Source organism: Notamacropus eugenii, chromosome 4 (genome assembly GCF_028372415.1).
Source record: "Notamacropus eugenii isolate mMacEug1 chromosome 4, mMacEug1.pri_v2, whole genome shotgun sequence".
Classification (NCBI taxonomy): domain Eukaryota; kingdom Metazoa; phylum Chordata; class Mammalia; order Diprotodontia; family Macropodidae; genus Notamacropus; species Notamacropus eugenii.
In genome coordinates, this window is record NC_092875.1 from 38,116,282 (window position 1) to 38,128,495 (window position 12,214).

Sequence of the window (12,214 nt, forward strand, 5' to 3'; positions counted from 1 at the left end):
GCCGCCGCCGCCGCCGCCGCCGCCGCCGCCGCTCCCGCCGCCCTTTTCCTCCCTCGCTCCCTCGGCCCGCCCAGACCGAGGCGCGCGCCCGCCCCCTCCCGGAGCCCCGCCCCTCGCGGCGTGGCCCCGCCTCCGGTTACGTCACCGCGCTGAGCCTGGGGGAGGGGCTCCTCCCCACTCCCCCCAGAAGCGCCGCGGGCCACCGGGATGGATGAAGTGACGTCAGACGGAGAGCGTGATCCGCTCCCCCCTCCGCCCCACCCCTCACTAGGGACCCTGCAATGGAAACCCAGGGGCGATGGTGACGTCAGAGGGAGAGCGGGATTCCCACCCGCCTCCTCATCCAGCTGGGAGCCCAGGGGCCGGTGGTCACCGTGCTGGAGACGTGGGAGGAGGAGCCCATGGACAGAGGTGACCTCAGAGGAGAGTCCGCTTCGTGAGCTCTAGAGGCGGAGCTGCAAGGGACCTTAGAAGTCCTGGAGGTCGGCTGGCTCCTGGGAGAATAAGTGATGGGCCCGGGGTCTCTCTGCTATAAAATGTTCTGGGGCAGGATTTGAATCCAGGTCCAGGGCTCTGTCTTGTCTGCTATGGAGATATGTACAATATGTAATGGAGATGTGTATATGTATGTATATATACATACACACACATATAGTACACATGGTTGTGTGGATGTGTATCTGTGTGTATATGTGCATATATGTATATAAAATATCTAGGGATATTGAGCATTGAACACTGATGGACTGTAGGGATGACTGTGTCATCTAGCCCCATCCCAAGGCATGGGAGTGGGAGACAACGGCCTGTGTAGTAACATCAGAGGGAAAACTGGATCTCCTCGTACAAGGCGCTTTAGAATAGGGATCAATGGAAGACAGAGGGAGAAACCCATGTCTGCCCTTCTCCCCAACCTCCCTCACATCCCCAAAAGGGTCCTAGACTCCTCGTCAGGACCCTCCCTAATCCCTCCTCTAGTTCCCCCGGACTACTTAGCCACCCGTAGATCCCTCCTGCAGTCTTTCTGCATGTAAGATCCAACTTGTTTGCGTGGAAGCGCTCAGATTCATTCTGGCCCACTTGTTCATACAGGCATCACAAACAGATTCCTTAAATGCCTACCCAATATGACAGATCTTTAATAAACTTTGTTTTTCTTTTGCTGAAAGAAGGCTTGGGTTGAATTCATTGGGACAGGACCCATGTGTCACTATTTCAGAGACCAGCACCCCTAAACCTCAACATTGTGCCATGAGACAGAGAGACATAAGAATTAATAAACTAATCTGGGGTCATAGAACTGGAAGGGACCTTAGAGGTCATCTGGCCCCATTTTAGAGAAGTGCAGATCTGGTCAGTGACTTTCTCAAGGTCACAGAGTAAGGGGGCAGAGCTGGATTTGAACTCAGGTCTGCAGACTCTAAATCCAGTTCTATTTCTGCATTTCTTCTCCCCTTCCCTGTGGCCTGGAGAGAGGATGTGTTTAGATCGTGAGGTTCTCCAGGGCAGGGACTGTCTTTTGCCTTTCTTTCCCAGTTCTTTGTGTCCTAGGCCCTTGCACAGTTCCTGGCATAGAATAGGTGCTTAATAAATGTTTATTGATTGAAGTAGGGAATATTAAATGTAAGCTCTTTAAGAGTTGGGAGGTTCATTTTTGTCTTTTGTTTAGCTCCGAAGAACGATAGAATCAAACTGAATCAGACCAAATAGAATTGGATTAGGTTGTGGTTCACAGGGGAAAGAAGCAGAATTTCCTAGGAAAGCTATCTCAGTTGGTGTTTCCAACACCAGGGACCATTTTGTGCCCCAAGGTTGCTATGACAATGAGAACTTTGTGGATGATCTAAGCAGGCTGGGAAGGGTTCCTGCCCATCAAGAGAAGAAAGGATCATTGATTAAGGCTAGAAGGGACGTTACACACCCGCTAATCCAGTCCCCTTATTTCACAGATCAGAAAACTAAAACCCAGAGGCAAAAATGACAAGTAAAAGCTGAAACCTTAAGTCCTAGATTTTCTATGAAAATTCGAGCCAGGACCAGTTGAATTTTAAAATTAAGTAGCTACCCTGGGGTAGGCACTGAGAAGTCCTAGTTTATCCTGTCAGTTTCTCATTGGTGCCTAGATGATTGCAAATCTCCCCCTTTACACCGTGAGATCCTTCAGGGAAAGGCACTATTTTGCTTTTCTTTATAAAACAAACTCTTTTCAATATAAAAAAGAAACAGTACCTGCTCCTCAGGTAACTTACCTTCTAATAGGGGAGGACACCCCCCCCCTCAGAGGGAAGTGGCCTCCAAGGAAGGGGATCTCTGTTCTGGAGAGTCCCAGTTGGCATGCCCTTTCCAGAAGCAATGATACTTGTTGATTTGGTGACTGTGCCCAGAGCAAGAAGGCACACCCTACTCCAGGAAGTCTTCCAGAATCCTCTCCCACTCCTTGAGAGGGTTCTTACTCACCTCAAGTGTTCCCACTTTGCTTGGATGTCTTTCATTTGTTCCCATCACACCCTACCTTGTATAACTTGTATCCCTCTGGTAGAATAAGAACTAGGACTCTTTCTTTGCCCTTTACTTTGTATTCCTATGGTAGATGCTTAATAAGTATTTGTTGAATGAACACCCAGGACTTTGTGATGTGATGGCAAAAGAGACATTGAGACCAAGTGAGAGGCCCAGGGGCTGGGTCAAAAAGCCTTCTTCAAATCCAGATTTCAATCCCAGCTCCAACACTTTATTAGTTTGTGATTAGGGGCAAATCATTAGCTTCTCTGAACCTCAGTTTTTTTATCTGTAAAATGGTTGCACTACTACCTCCTAGGAAAAAAAAGTACTTTGTAAATCTTGGGGAGCTCTAAATGTCTGAGTTGTTATCAAGATTCCATAAAAAGTTGAAAAAGGGAGAGCTCACCACCAGCTGAGGACAGAGGGGAGATGATAGAGGAGAAATATCTCCTCGGCTTTCATCATCGTAGGTAGGTTACTGCTGCTAGAAAAAGAAAATCTACTACAATGCAGAAATTATAGGGTTTTTTTTCCTTAAGCACAGGTTCAGCCTTCATAAAAATCCAGATTGGAGTTTCTGACAGTCTTTTATAGAGAGAATTAAATCAGAGAAATAAATTCTTTTAAAAATTGGAATCCCATATTTAAATATTGGAATCCCATTCTTTTCAACTCCAAAAGTTGAAAAAGACAGATTCATGATCCCATGCTTTCTTCAGTGTCACACAAGTTGAACAAACTTAGTTAAACGGAATCATGATCACATACATGATCCCCTAAAGAAACAAACCTAATGAAACACACTAGGTTATAGATTAAACCACGTTTAGAATGTCCCAACAGTACATTGACAATGGGCTGATTGAGAGGGGTGATATGCATGCCTACAGAGTAAGTATAACTTAAATCACCTTGGGAAGCTCAACCTCTCCTTTAGTTTCTTACCTGAGGAATGTCAAAAAAAATCTTCCCTTGTTTCTACAATTCCATGAGTCAGGTTTTAGCCAAGTGGGTTTAGTATTATCAGCAAATAGCTAAATATCTAGGAGAAATACCATGATAAAATGTGATAAGAGCAAAATGAAAGATTTATATCACAGATGATAGATTGGATTCTAGAGAGTGGAAGAGGCAGGTCCCTTAAGGCAGCATCTACCCCAGCCCTCCCACTGCACTGAGGAGACACTTGAGTCCCAGGGATCGTGATGGTCCAAGGTTACCAGGGTGAGGAGAAGCAGTAGAACTACTGAAGAGACCACTAGACACTTGGACTTTGAAAGAAGAGGAAGACTTTAACAGATGGAGAAGGGGGGAGTCTGTTCTAGTCACCAACAAGGTCTTTACTTTTCATTCTTTTTTTTTTTTTTTGAGGCAATCAGGATATGTGACTTGCCCAGGGTCACACAACTAGTAAGCATGTGAGGCTGGATTTGGACCCTGATTCCAGGGCCAGTCCTCTATCCACTGCACCTTCTAGCTGCTCCATCTTTCATTCTTGTCTAATTGTTCCCTAGCTAGATTGTAAATTCCTTGAGCTCAAGGTCTCGAAGCATCAGGACCCAGCACATCCTAGGTGGTCAGTTAAAAACATGTTGATTGATGGATCCCATGGAGAGATGCTTCATCTCAATACACCATCAGAGGTAGGATAGCATAATGGTAAAGCACTGGACTTGGCATCAGAGAAGTGTGGGTTTGAATCCTGGTGCAGATAATTTTCCAGCTGCATGCCCCTTCTCTAACCCTCAGTTTCCCCATCTGTAAAATGGGGATAACACTAGCACCTACTTTGCAGGATCGTTGTGGGGATCAAATATATATAAAGAATTATATAAAACTGTTTCTTATTAGAACATATTTGGCTTTCTTCTCCACTAGTAGGAATGGAGAAGGCTTAGCAAGTCACATTCTTTTCACAAATGGTACGTTTGTCTTAGAGCATCAACCAGGGTCCTACCTGTACCTCAAATCCTGTGGTTTGGGTCTCACATGAGCTGACTAGGTGTTTTCTTTTTTTCATTATTATTCATTTTTATTCTGAACCTAACAAACATAAATTAGAATGAACATTTGCTTGAGTTCAAGTTAAGAAGATTGTACAAGCAACTACAGATCCTTATTCGGTACATCTTTCTTTTGTTTTGAAGTAGATAAGTTCAAGTTCAACTTGCATTTCAAAGCTGTCGGTTTGTGCCTCTTTCTGGGAATTCTTCCTGGTTTTTTTGTTGCATTAACAAAAAAAATGAAACCTCTTCTGTTTTTACTTCCTTATTCCCCCCTTGCCCTCTCACCCCTTCCCCATGGAATGAAAGCGAAAAGAAAAACAAAACCCTTCTAAAGAATATACATAGTCAAACAAAACTAATTCCCACTTTAACCAAGACTCATGAGTTTTCCCAAGCTCTAAGGATGTTTGAACATTTCCCTTGTAAATTAGATGCCTAGAGTTAATGGAGGAATGAGGAGTTGTGGGTAAAAGAAGGAGGTTTTTCCAGAACCTCTGAGGCTATACAAGAGTCACTCCTCAACAGAGACCTCTCCTCCATCCTTGGTGCAGCGTACGGATGAGAGTCACTTCCCCCTCCCCAAGGCAGCCTATTTCTCTGTTGGGAAGTTTCTCCCAGCTTCTATCCTAAATCTGCCTCTCCACTATTCCCATCCATTGCCCTTAATTCTCTTCTCTGGGGCCAAGGAAAAAAACAACACGATTCTCTGTGGAGTCTGAGTGCATATGGAAGCATCCTTTTTAAAACTTTATTTTTCTTGGGTTGGGTTTTTTTTTGTCTGTGTTTTCTTTTGCAACCTGGCAAACATGGAAATATCTTTTGCGTGACTGCACATGTATAATCTATGGTAAATTGCTTGCCTTCTCAAGGAGCAGGGAGGGGAGGGAGGGAGAGAAAGAATATGGAACACAAAATTTAAAAAAAAAAGAATGTTAAAGATTATTATTATATGTAATTGGGAAAAGATAAATTACAACAATTTTCATTTAAAAAACCCCTCATCAATTCTCTGTGTCTAAACCTTTTTTTACGCAAGGAGGCTTCAGCTACCTAGAGAGAATTATCATGTCCCTCTGTAGTCTTCTCTAGGTTAAATATGTCCAGTTCTTTCAACCGATTTTTGATTATAGGGTAACTGTGAGACCCCTTACTGCCCTTCCCCAGTTGCCCTCCTCTCAGTTTTTCTCACCTTGTCAGTGTTCTTCCTAAAATGAGACACCCAGAACTGAATTCAACATAGCAAATACAAAGTGACCAATAGAGAATACACACAGTAGGACTTTTACCTCCCAAGCTTTAGGTGCTATCACCCTCCCAAGGTAGCATTAGCTTTTTTGGTTACCATATCACTTTGTTGACTCGTAGTGAGTTTGCAGTCACTGAAACGATCAGACCTTTTTGGAGATGCACCTCCCTCGCCTTGTACTTGTGAGGTTGATTTCTCTTTTAATAACTTCAAGCATTAGAAGAGTGTTGGTGGGGAGTAAGTGCTTAATAAATGTTTTATCTATTCATTCAAGTTCATCTACTTGGAGGAGACCCTATGAACTAGCCTGTCGAGCCAGATCTCCTTGAATTCTGACTTTTTCATCCAGTATATGGATGGCCATGATTAACCTATCCACCATCTCCCAGCAATCTCTCCTAGCTTGTGTCATTGATGAATTTAATTAGTATTCTATTTATTCCTTTATACCAGTCATTGGTTGATCATCTCAAACAGCATGGAATAAACATGGAGGCCTGGGGCATTCCATTGATGGGCCTCCTTTCAAATTGGCATTGGATGATGAATGACTGTTCTTTGTGTCTAATCATTCAACGGGTTCCAAATTCACCCAAATAGACTATTGTCTAGCCCACATTTCTCTCCCTTGCTAACAAGTAAACCATGGAGAGATTTGGCTGAATGCTTTGCCAAAGTCTAGGTAAACTATATCCATAGCATATCCTCATGTTTTGTTAGCATTGTTAATACTGTCAAAAAAGAAACCGAGATTAGTCTGGCATGACTTTCTTGATGACGCCATACTGACTCTTTGTGGTCACTGCTTCCTTTTCTAGATGTCTACTAGATATATTTTTAATAATGTAACCAAGCTTTCTAGCGAAGTCTGGGGCATTTGACTTGCACCTAGGTATATGAAAAGAGACATGACTCCAGATTGGTAAATAGAATGTGAACAGGATGTTGCATGCCTGCTTAAAGAACTAGAGGAATGGGGCTTGTAGAAGGGAAACGTGTGGTCCCAGAAACTCTTCAGCAGAGGTATGCTACAGACATGTAAGGGAAGCTAGCTCCTCAACATGGTCTTGATTGTCAGTCTGCCTGCCTGCTAGCATGGACCACCTTTACTGAGATCAGATCCTCTCTCCTTTGAGTCATATGAAATCCTAAATTAATTCCATTTTGTTTGGTTTTTTCAATTTTGTGAGCTAGCCCTGCTTTGCTGTAAATTTTATATGATTGTGGGGAAAATGAGATGTTAATATGATTCTGAGAAATTAGGGAGTGGGTACTGAGCACAAAATGTTCTGTATGTCTTGTGGTCAGTTCTTGTAATGACCACAGAAAATACCAGCATATTCTTTTTTCTTTAATATTTTTCCTAATTATATGTAAATTTATATGTTATGTAACATATATAAACAATTATATATAACATATATAACAAAATATATAAGAATTTGAACATTGACTTTCTTAAAATTTGGGGTTATAAATTCTCTCTCTCTCTTTTTCCTCCCTCCTCATTGAGAAGGCAAGCAATTTGATATAGGTTATGCATGTGGAGTCATGCAAAACATATTTTTATATTGGTCATGTTGTAAAAGAAAATACAGACCCCCCAAAAAGCAACCCAAGAGAAATAAAGTAAAACAAATTTTGCTTTGATCTGCATTCAGACTTCATCAGTTTTTTCTCTGGAGATGGATAGCATTTTTCATTATAAATTCTTGGGAATTGTCTTGATGTTGTGTCACTGCAAATAGCAGAGCCATTCACTGATGATCATCATACAATATTACTGTTACTGTATACACTCTTCTGGTTCTGTTATCTTCATTTTGCATACGTTCATGTAAGTCTTTCCAAGTTTTTTCCGAAAGCATCCTGCTCATCATTGCTTATAGCACAATAGTATTCCATTTCAATTATATACAACCTGTTCAACAATTCCCCAGTTGATGGACATACACTCAATTTCCAATTCTTTCCCTCCTCAAAAAGAGCTGTTACTCTTTTAATAACCACAGAATGTACCAGGATATTCTTGTAATACCCACAAGGTTTGTAATACTCTGGCCAAAAAGAGAGAATACCCATATTACTCAAGATTGTGTAAGCTGATTGTTTCTTCATTATTGACTATTAGAAACCTTTGTTAATTGCCAAATGGCATCCTTGCAACCTACTGAGAAGATCTTGGACCTGAGCGGCAATTGCTAGCCTTGCCAATAAATCATCAATATGTTCTGATTTGATTGCCTCAGTCCATGTCAATTTCACTCTTGACAGTTGGCAAGCCAACCAGGATGTCAAGAGAAGGACCTGTCCTCTGAGAAGAACTCCCTAGAGTACACTGAGGGACTTCTCCGTATGGCACTGCCTCAGAGGTCAGACTCCCCCTCAACCTTGATCTCAAATTCTTCCAAGTCAAAGTAAGCCCTGATATTAGTGGAACCTTCACATGATTTTCTCTTAAGGGAATAAAGCCAAGGGAAGGCACATAAGATATTTATGGAATCTAGTAGTAGCCAACCAAAGGGAATCCACTTGGAGAAATTTCTCATGTCATAGAATCAGAGAAAACTCTCAGTTCAACTGAAATGACCAGGAAAAAAGTATGTTACTAAATTTGATGAAACTTGGTCTAAAACTGCAAGAGATTCAGCTGACAAATGATATTGGCTTAAATTCAGCACTTTCAATTATTGTTATTATTATTATTAATATTAAAGAAATTGAGATTAGCCGTTGAACAACCTCACCCCTACAAATAAACTATTGGTTTTGCTGGGATGTCCTGTCTAAAGGATCATGACTTCTACTCCTTAAAAGGTCCACTCCTATTTATCAGTGATTTTGAGATTACTTTCAGAAAATTGTGTGCACTGACTTTCAATTAAATTTTCAGTGGCAGATAGAAAGGAAAAACTTTGCCAATGAGTCTATCTATGTGTCTGTTTTATCGTTATTGCCTTTGTTTTGAATCTTTGTAAATGCTGCTGACTTCTTCTTGTGACCTGATCAGTCAAAGGAAAAAAGAGCATATTTTTTCCTGAGGACCTTTCAAAGCCTTCAAAAAGGAAAGTCTCTCTCTCTGCCTGTCTAATTCTGGCCAAGGTGGAAGGCTGACAAGAGACTCAGATAAGAAGAAAGGGAATCTTTGTTCCCAGTCTGTAGAAATTTATAGCATTGTGAACTAGAGACTGAAATTTGTGACTAAACTTTAGTATCTTTACTGTAAATTTCCAAATTGTGGTTTGTGTTTTTATACATACTGAAATGTTTTAGTGAGTTAAGACTGTGAAAGTTACATAGAAAAAGACCAAGAAAAGAGAGAAGTTTTTTAATTAGGGAGCAACTTAAAAATAAATAAAATCTAATTTGGAAGAATGTTCTGTTTTCTTCTTGAGTGATATAACAGAACTTAACTGTAAAATTTGTGCCAAATTGTAAAGGGAAAAATTCAGTGAAATGAAGATTAATTCTACAGATGGTATGAGATATGATTGAGAAATAAAGACTAGAGGAATTAAGAAGAAAATAAGAGAAGTGCTAGATTAGAATATGAAAAAAATACGATAGGTGAAGTTAAGAAAATTGCAGTCTATTTGGTGCAGCTAGATGGTGCCATAGTGGAAAGAGCTGGGACTGGACTCAAGAAAACACATCTTCACCAGTTCAAATCTGGTTTCAGACATTTACTACCTATGTAAGCCTGGGCAAGTCACTTAACAGTGTTTACCTCACTTTTCTCATCTGTAAAAAGAGATGGAGATGGAAATGGCAGACCAGTGCAGTATCTTTACCGAGAAAATCCAAATGGGGTCACAAAGAGTTAGATACAACTAAAAACAATGATTGAACAACAAAGATTAAGAAAACAAAAGGAAATGATTTTGTCCATTGGGTGATTTTAAGCTAACTGAAAAAAAATTGGGCCCTGAAATTTGAAATGTTACCAGTAAATAGCCCTTGGGAAAATGTAGGTTCTAAATATTACCATTTGAGATTGTAAACCCAAATTTGATTGATTGAAATATTATCCTGAAATTATGTGGTCTCATTTTTTACAGTAAGATGTGGCCTCCTATTAGGGAAATTGTAGTAAGTCAGAATTAAATGCAAAATACATTTGGTATTTAGAACTATGCTGAAAAATGCATGAATCGAGTAAACCTCAGTTCAAATCCAGTCTAAGAGGTTTATTAGTTGTATGACCTTAATTAAGTCATTTCACTTCTGTCTGCCTGTTTCCTAATCTGTAGCAGGATAGTAATACTAATACCTACCTCCCAGGGTTGTTGGGAGGATCACATGATTGTAAAGTGCTTAACATAGTGCCTGGCTTGTGCAGAGGGTAATTCTCTGCCACTTAAAGAATGATTTTCTAAATTGTCATTGACTCCATCCCTCACAAAGGGAAAAACTTCAATTTTACTACTTATAACTGCCCTGTGAAAATTATGGTATGTGTGAGAAAAGCAGCTTCTCCTTAATTCAACAGTAGTTCTCTTTTACTCTGGATAATGTTTGATTATGAATTTGGCTGTTAAATGAATGTGGTCAAAATGTTTGGAATTGTCTTGAATCACTGTATCTCTGAAAATATCAGAGCCATTCACTGCTGATCATCATACAATATTACTGTTACTGTATGCACTCTTCTGATTCTATTCACTTCACTTTGCATCCGTCCATGTAAGTCTTTCCAAATTTTTTCCGAAAGCATCCCACTCATCATTGCTTCTAGCACAATGGTATTCCATTCCAGTTATATACAACTTGTTCAGCAATTCCCCAGTTGATGGACATACACTCAATTTCTAATTTTTTCCCACCACAAAAAGAGCTGATACTCTTTTAATAACCACAGTATGTTTAATGGGACGTATATACAGGTCTTGAGTATGTTTCGGTAACAAGTTCTCAAAATTGAGTTAAGGATTTTACATATAAAATTGCATTGATAACAGTTTGTGAAGCTGTGAATGGACCCATCCATTCTAGAGAGCAATTTGGAACTATGCCCAAAGGGCTATAAAACTGTGCGTAACCTTGGACCCAGTAATACCACTAGGTCTGTATCCCAAAGAGATCTTTAAAATAAAAAAGGAAAAGGACATATTTACACAAAAATACTTATAGCAGTTCTTTTTGTGGTGGCAAAGAATTAGAAATTGAGATGTCCATCAATTGGGGAATGACTGAACAAGTTGTGGTATATGATTGTAATGGAAGTCTATTGTGTTATAAAAAATGACAAGCAGGATAGTTTCAGAAAAACTTGGAAAGACTTATTATAGACTGATACAAAATGAAGTGAGCAGAAGCAGGAGAAGGGTGTACATATATATCATAAGCAAATATTCTAAGATGATCAACTGTGAATGACTTAGCTATTCTTAGCAATACAAAGATTTAAGACAATCCCAAAGGACTCATGATGAATAGTGCTATCCACCTCCAGAGAACAAATTGATGGAGTCTGAATGTAGATCAAGACATAATGTTTTTCACTTTTTTTTTGTGATTCTTTTTGATCTATGGTTTTGTTTTGTTTTTTCACAACATAACTGTACTCTCCTTTTTAAAAACATTTCTGACTTGTGGTATTTCTTCCATCCTTCACAATCTTTCAGAGATCTCTGATGGGGAGGGATTCAATAGTCTGCCAGTTCTTTCAGTACTCTAGGATGGAATTTTTCTAAGTTCACTGACTTGAACCCATGGGGGGGGAAGAGGACTAGGTAGGTGTTCTTTTATTATCTTCCTACTCATCTCAAGTATGAATTCTGTTTTAGTCATTTTTGTTCTGTGCTTTCCAGTCTAAAGATCATTCTCCTTGACAAAGGAAATGGAAAGAATGTAAGAGTTGAGCAGTATTCCCTTTTCTCCATGTTCAGTTATCATCATTTCATCCATCCTGACTAGTGGTCCAGCCTGATCTTTGATCCTCCTCTTTTTCCCTATATAACTCAAAAAAAAAATTTCCTTAATTTTCCTTACAAGCTTCAACTCATTGTAAGGTTTAATCCTCTAGACATTCTAACAGACCTATTACAAGTTTCTGTTTCTTCCCCTTGCTTTCACATGTTACTGGGTTGTTGTTTTTTAAATTGGTTGATGAGTTTCTAGTGCATTCACATCAGTCTCTTTAAAAAACTCCAGTTTATTCCTAAACAGAAACACTGGACAAATGGGTCAACCAAAGGTCTAACTTTACTTAGACAGGCAAAGAAGACAATTCAATTAATTTTTCCCTTTGAATTCATAAGGTATTACACCTCTGGTTTTGTTAGTATAAGGCACTCTCATAGAAGAAAACTTTTCCGATGCCAGAAGGCACCATCTTTGTGACTTACCACCTCAGAGAACTATATGGGGCACTGAGAAATTAAATGAGTTGGCAGGGCAAGATTTAAACCCAAATCTTCCTGATTCTGACACCATTCGTCTAACCACTTGGCCCCACTGC